This window comes from Chaetodon trifascialis, chromosome 13, assembly GCF_039877785.1.
Source record: "Chaetodon trifascialis isolate fChaTrf1 chromosome 13, fChaTrf1.hap1, whole genome shotgun sequence".
NCBI lineage: Eukaryota > Metazoa > Chordata > Actinopteri > Chaetodontiformes > Chaetodontidae > Chaetodon > Chaetodon trifascialis.
This window is the reverse complement of record NC_092068.1, coordinates 16,661,179-16,667,178: the sequence shown is the minus strand read 5'-3', so window position 1 is coordinate 16,667,178 and position 6,000 is coordinate 16,661,179.

Genomic DNA, 6,000 nt, shown 5'->3' with positions numbered 1-6,000 from the left:
GGTAGAAATTTTCACTTCAAAAGCAGCTGAATTAGTCCGAGATTAAAGCCTTTGCCGCCTTCCAATCAAATGGGACCCTGAGGTGATTGGAGGGTCAAGGGGATGTGACGTTCTCCTCTTTGTAAGCGCCTCTATTTCGACAGCTCGGGGGAGGAGAGAGACTTCAATATTTTGCTTCCTGTGAACGCTTGCACTGTTTTAGATGTGGAGCTGTGGGCTCTGTGCACGCCAGGATTCAGAGTAGTGTCTAACTAATGACTATTCACTCCACTCTTAGGTTTATAAAACATAACTTACTCGCTTTAATGTCTCCAATTTGTCAGTCTATCTTTGATAAGATACCATCGCGTTTTTTTGTAAGAACGTTAAATCAAACAGTTTATTCACGCCGTTGGATGAGTATTAAGTCTTTTTATTTTTTTTTATTGGCATGAATTGTCATCTTAGTTTGTAGCTAAGTTGTGATGGCACGATGTGGAAACTTACACGTTAGTGACCCCTCACTGCTGCCTTACCATGAAAATAGCCCCGAAAACACTCATTCATAGAGTTTATTGTGTTTTTCAGAGCTCTGTCGTATCTTAACGAGTACTTTGTTTGTTCATTTGCTCATTTGAAGTGCCCATTCACTCCAACGGTCTGTAACCCGGGAGACGCGCAAAGTGTGCGCATATTACGCACGTCCACCAGTGAGACTTTTTTCCGCTGGCAAACATAAAACCAACCACTCCAGCTTGAATTCCCTAAACAGACAAGCGTTGACAGGAATAGACCAATGTAGTGATGGAGGGATGTGAATGTCACATGTTTTCAGTATAATATACACCGCCCTTCTATTTCTATCTCCACCCCTCCGTCAAGTGTCAATTCTGCTCCACCGCAATCAATCAGTTATTTGTCAGACGCTGTCAATCCGACGCTTGATTTATGTCAGCTATTGTGGCTGATTACATGCCAGTGCGACTACGGGAAAAGAACAAATGGGGAGAGAGACATTCCGCAAGAGACACCTAGTTTTCACAGGAAATAAATCGATTCTCGACTTAAGATTTAATTTTTAGATGCATCGACTAATAGCCGACATCCACAGTCCAGACAGGAAAAGCTGCGGACTAAAGTACATTATGTCGGCTTTTCGACCAAGTCTCTAACTTTTGGAGTTCATCATCAGACACCTCGGAGGTGGCACACATGAAACTTTAATAACTTGCAGACAGTCCAGTTCACATGTTCTGTGGAGTAGCTGTTAGTGCTTAAAAGTGCTTAACTGCTTTAATCGGCCGATTAGGGTGTGAACATAAAGCTTTGAGAAAAACACCGTTGCCTCGGGAAAAAAATAACGCCTGTAGTTAAGATATATCTAAAATAAAATAAAATAAAATAAACAATAACAAAATGCCACACGATTAACAAAATTGAAATTTAATAGGGACACATTCATAATTTATGTTTCCATTATCTGCTATATTAAATGTCGCCTATCCGTCTGAAGTTAGACCAGACAATCTGCGAGAGTAAACATTCATTCAGAAATGATAATGTGTTGCAACCCGGGGAAACATCACGGTCTCTCAAAACAGAGCCCTGTCCATTTTGGCTGAACGCATCTGCTATTGTGTTGTTAAAACCTGTCATCTGCCTCGGGCACACTGTCATCTGCAACAAGAATAACAAAGCCAGGGAACAAAAAAGAAATCCAGACATTTTATATTGATGTCAGCTCGATTTTATTTACATACAATGAAAATGATTTATTTTCTTTAAGAGGTAGAAAAGCGGACAGGGAGAAAGAAAAGAAGAGAAATGGTCTGTCAGGCCGTTGAGAAAAGAAGTTTAAAATGCCTTGAACTATTCACCGCTGAGATGGCTAATCAGTATTGAGGCTCCAGGGCAATCGGGCAGCTTTTCAATGCGGTTTTCCTTTCATCTCAATCGGGATGGAGGCGCTCAATTAAAAGCCTATCAGTTTGTAAGTAAATCAACGCCTATCAAAGTTGTCACATCAAACAAAACGATTATTATTGCAACCCGCCTCTGCCATTAATCTCTTTCTGTGGTAATCTGCTTGACAGGTCAACTTGGAGAGCAAGAAAACCTGGAGTGGACGGTCAAGGGGCAAAATATGTTTTTGGGTGGAAAAACTACAAACTGTAGGCTCCCTTGCAGAAATCAAAAGTCAATTAAATCAATTTTAGTTCATAATCTGCCGGAAATGTAATTCGGGATGAAGGGTAGGTTGGATAAAATAAAATAAAACAGACATTTTGTCCACATGGTAAAAAAGCAACGATTTAGAAATTAAACTGAGTGTATGTCAAGACGAAAAAAGCCGTTTTTCAGCTCCCAGCTGAAAAAGATTGACTTCAGTTTATGGGCCTACACTGTTCTGCATGGCTGACTACAGCTTTGTAAACTGTGTATGAATAAATAAAAACAAACAGTAATTGTCTTCTCTGTGGACACTTTGGTCATAATTTTGAGATCATGTATAATATAAATAAACTGCTATAAAATAGACCAACAGTTCTTTTCAATTTAATAGGAGTTTGTAAGAGGGGGAAAAGTCAAAATGAGCGCAGCTCTCTTCCTTCAAACGTTCTCAGTGTTTTTGTCTGGCAGAAAAAGGAGGGGGGACGTTTCACAATATGCAAAGATGTGTGATTGATAACAGGCTTGCTGTTTTCTGCAAGGGCTGTCAGTCCGTGACACAATATGTGAGTTATTAGGGCAAAGAAGGGCAACCATAAATTTTCACTGTCAGGCGAAAACCCTCTTTATTGTCCGTATGACGAATGGGCTTCTGCACCAGACACCAAAATACTCGGCCTTCCCCTTAAATGGGAACACATTTTTGCGACCATAATTCATGATATTTAAATAGAAAGTTTTAATATCCCCATATATTTCATAACACTGACATGTTTATGAATCACTCTCCGCATGCAAATGCAACTATTTACATCTCGTGAGGAAATATGGTGGACTTTCAGGATTTCTGTGACATGTTGGGCCGACTTCTTTCGAAGTAGCGAGGAGGAGCACATTTCACTCTTGATTTACATGTATATAAAGGTAAAGCCACGTAAAATAGAAAACAACCAAAGTCAAATCTTAACTATATTTATAATTTAGAAAGTTTTTTGCTTCTAGGCTTTGACTGATTTGGAGCTTTTCACAAAATTAGTTATTCTTATTATTTAATGCCAGTCCGATCTCACGTTATTAATTAGGCTGCTTTAAGACAATATCCCAGCTATAAAAGCCTGTGTTTTAAAGAGAGCACGTATTCTCTAAATAGCCAGTAACAGATGGAAGAGAATATCGGCTGCACAGGACAGGATTAAACCAATTAAAACGCAAGCACGAAGTCGAAAAGAATATTTCTAAAACTCCAAAGAGGAAGGACGGGTTTACAGGAAAGTCCGTGACACATTACCTGCAATCATTGCCTACTAAGCTCCGATGTGAAACGTCAGAGAGGTAAAAGGGTTAAAAATAAAAATAAAAATAACACTGTAACAACATTCAGTAGTCCTCCTGTCTAAAAGGAACAGTTTTGCATCACAGACACACAGCAAACATTAGACTCTGTCAAATGTAAAACACTGCGAGGCGCGCGGTGGAGACTGAAGCCATGCAGGCTCTCGCGCTCTCTCCGGGCGGGCAGCAGGAAGAAAGTGAGCTTTTCCGCGTATGGGAGGTCCCGCGTGACGTCACACCCAACACACACACACACACACACACACACACACACACACACACACACACACACACACACACACACACACACAGACGCAGGAACAACTTAGTGTCCCCAAACTTTCTGCCACTGCGACCCCCAAATGTGCTTATTTGACCCCACATACTTTATCAAGGCGCTATTTTCACTCATTAGCACAGCTTCAATCAGAGGGATAAACACAGCAATGAAGTAAGCTGCTGGCTGAATGGTTGCAATGTCTGCCCACATGCATGCTCTCAGGGCACAGTGGCACGTCATGAATGAATGAATGAATGAATGAATGAATGAACTACACTGTGCTCTTATTGTGTAGTTGACCAACAAAGTTACACATTTTCTATATATTTCTGACAACAAGTTAGCAGGTAGGAGAAAAGTGGTCCAATGCAAGTCATTTTATCTTTTCATATTTCATCTGAAGCTAAATTTTATTTTATTTCCAAATCTTAATAAAATAATCTTGTTACCACCCTTTGAGGTACAGGTAAGGTGGCAGACTTGTCACATTCAAAGCCTCCATATCTGAAGATTTCTTTTGCACCGCTTGGATTTCCTGTGGCAGCAGGGTCACAATGTGAGTAGAAAGATAAGTGAGGGTCAAATAGATGTGATAATATTTCAATTACAATTTCACCATAGCAGTAAGACCCATATAGGTAATTTAATGATCACCCAGTGCTGTTATATCTTTATCCAGTTGTCTCCACACTGAGCAATTAAGAGTTGCATAATCGTCTTCTACTCTTATGATGATTTGATTTTTTTTTTTTGCACTCAGATACATGAAATTACAACAAAATTAAACTTCCGGGCACTATTGTACACAAACACCCAGTCTATACTAACATCAGCTGTACATTTAATCTGACAATTTGACTAAGACATGCAAATTAGAGAAAAATTTCAGATAGTTGAAACAGTATCAATAAGTATCTTTTAATAAAAGCTCAACACACAAGCTCCAAGCTCTGAAGTCATGACTATTCTCTTCAGAGAACACATACTGTTATACATGTACCTTATTTAACAAGACAGCAGTGTCACAGACAAAATATGATTGGGATCAGGGGCAGTGCACCTGTTGCACATGCGTGATAGTGACATACAACCATAAAACCAAGGGCAAAGCTCATATCACACCTATATTTTTTCCCCACCGTGCTCCAGAGGCAGTGTGTGTTCCTCTGTGTGTGTTCTAACGTATATTCTGCCATTTTGTTTTGCATTCCTTTTAAATAGCCTTTTAGGCACAATTAAAGGTTAAATCTCACATTCCCAAACTTTGCATGTCACAAACCTTTGGTAGGTATAATGTTTAGTCCTAGAACTAATAAGAGAGATACTGTATATCACACATCACAGGAGGTGTTGAGTGGGTCTCCTGCCAAAGCCAGTCCCCCAAAACACATGAATGGACAATGTCTGACTACTCACAAGTGAACGTTGGGGACAGGATTGCTACGAGCACAGCACACTGTTGTCATCGCTAACTGTATCCAACTACCTCATGTCTCATTTACATGTAAGAAAACACCTAATATTATCATAATGTATGTAAACAATGGACATGGCTATTGTTAGTCCTCACAGCAATCAAGTTAGCATGTTAGCATTGGCTGATTATCTCAGTGATTCTTGTGCGACTAGCTCACTATAGCATTAGTAATATATCTGCATAACCTTGAAGAGGACTCCAGTCATGCACAACACAGCAACTTAGATCTACACCTCAAACTTGTAGGACAACGGAGGTGAATACAATTTTGTTTTTAGTAGGGTTTTTACTGATTATATGAAACAAAACAACCAACTCAACATAAGCTATCTTCAGAAACAACATCCCAGTTACACTGAAGAGCACACTGAGAATTTATTTGATAGAAAGTAGTTCCAGTAAAAACTGCAGACTGTCTCAAAACCTGAGCTAATAAAATCAAAACTAACCAAAGCTTCATTGCTGGCGATAGCACTCAGGTAAGTGGAGTATGTGTTCGTTTTTCTAACTTTGTTAGTGGACCCTTTGAGCGGAGTTTATTTTACGGACACAGGGGGCAGTAATGAGCCCATCACGTCATGGCGCTCTGACAAAAGAGGAGATGAAGATGTTATCTCTACAAACATCGTTAACCAGGCTTTCATGGACGAACCACACAAAAGGGAGATATGTGCTTTAATGTAAGTATTTCCAAGCAATATGTTTTAGATTTACAAGTCAAATTCCTTCAAGAATGGGGATTAACAGATGAGTTAGGCAAGTA